Source organism: Oryctolagus cuniculus, chromosome 1 (genome assembly GCF_964237555.1).
Source record: "Oryctolagus cuniculus chromosome 1, mOryCun1.1, whole genome shotgun sequence".
Classification (NCBI taxonomy): Eukaryota; Metazoa; Chordata; class Mammalia; order Lagomorpha; family Leporidae; genus Oryctolagus; species Oryctolagus cuniculus.
In genome coordinates, this window is record NC_091432.1 from 144762887 (window position 1) to 144764725 (window position 1839).

Below are 1839 nucleotides of genomic sequence, written 5' to 3' on the forward strand. Positions count from 1 at the left end.
AAATCCCCTAGTGTCACATGTGAGAACCGTCGTTAAGATGGCACTTTCAGGGCAGTGCTGTGGCGTAGTAGGCTAAGCCTCTGCCTCCAGCATCCCATATGGGCACTGATTCCTGTCCCAGCTTCTCCTCTTATGATCCAGCTCTCCGCTATGGCCTGGGAAGGCAGTGGAGGATGGCCCAAGTGCTTGGGCCCCTGTACCACATGGGAGACCTGGAAGAGGCTCCTAGCTCCTGATCAGCTCAACTCCATCCATTGCAGCCATCTGGGGAGTGAACTAGTGGATGGAAGAGTACTCTCGCGCTTGCTCTCTCTGCCTTTCTAACTTTGCCTTTCAAGTAAATCAATTAAAAAAAAAAAAAAGATGACACTTTTTCCCTGCTGGTCACCGGGTGCCCTTGTTGGAGGACTGGGAGAAATAAATAATGCTTTTCTTCGATGGGGTCTGCTAGGGCTGAAGCCAGACTCAGAGTCATTGCGTTCTGTAAGGTTCTCTGTCAGGCAACATCACCAGTGCTGGGCTGCCCCAGTCTGCTCACCTCGCTCTCTCAACCTGGCGTCTCCTCCAGCCAGTTCTGTGGTGTAGTGGGGAAAGCTGCTGCGTGCAGTGCTGGGCTGCCACCGTGTGCTCTAACCCAGCTGTGGTAGTCACGGGTGGTTTTCCTGCTCACTGCTATTTTTCCTGTCCTCATTACTCCATGGCATCTCTCTGCTCTGTAGAATTTCCACTGCAAGCTTTCCTGCAACTCTCCCCTGGGGATGCACTTCTCTGCTCTTCCTGTTATCTTGCCCTAGTCAAAGTCAGCACAGCTTTTCCATATTCAGCCATTTGCAATCCATAAAATTGTTTTATGAACTTCATTTTCCTATTTGGTATTGCTAGAGCATATAAACAACTGATTTCTGTATGTTGATTCAATATCGTGAAGCTTTGCTGAATTCATGATCAGGTTTAGAGTATTTTGAATTCTTAGGTCATAACATCTTTGGCCATATAATTTTACTTCTTTCTTTCCAATTGGAAGCCCTTTTATTTCTATTTCTTGTTTAATTACTGTGACTATAATTTCAAGTATAGTGTTGAATAAAAGCATCTTTGTCTTGTATTTGAATTAGATGAGAGCTTTCATCCTTGCAGTGCTGAGCGTTTCTAATACAGGTTCTTTTTTTTTTTTTTTTTTTTTTGACAGGCAGAGTGGACAGTGAGAGAGAGACAGAGAGAAAGGTCTTCCTTTGCCGTTGGTTCACCCTCCAATGGCCGCCGCGGCCGGCGTGCTGCGGCCGGCGCACCGCGCTGATCCGATGGCAGTAGCCAGGAGCCAGGTGCTTTTCCTGGTCTCCCATGGGGTGCAGGGCCCAAGCACCTGGGCCATCCTCCACTGCACTCCCTGGCCACAGCAGAGGGCTGGCCTGGAAGAGGGGCAACCGGGACAGAATCCGGCGCCCCGACCGGGACTAGAACCCGGTGTGCCGGCGCCGCTAGGCGGAGGATTAGCCTAGTGAGCCGCGGCGCCGGCCCTAATACAGGTTCTTAAATACCATTTCAGAAGCTCACGTCTATGCTTTCTTGATTTCATGTGTAGTGTATGTGTGAAATACTGAGATTTTTGTAAAATGCGTCTTCTGTGACAACTGAGGTGGCCATGTGTTATTTTCCTATTTTCAGTTATTGTGGTATAAGATATACAGGGATTTTCCTATGTTGAATCATCTTCACATTCCTGAGAAGAAATTAATTGGTCTTTTTTTTTTTTTTTTTGACAGGCAGAGTGGACAGTGAGAGAGAGAGACAGAGAGAGAAAGGTCTTCCTTTGCCGCTGGTTCACCCTCCAATGGCCAC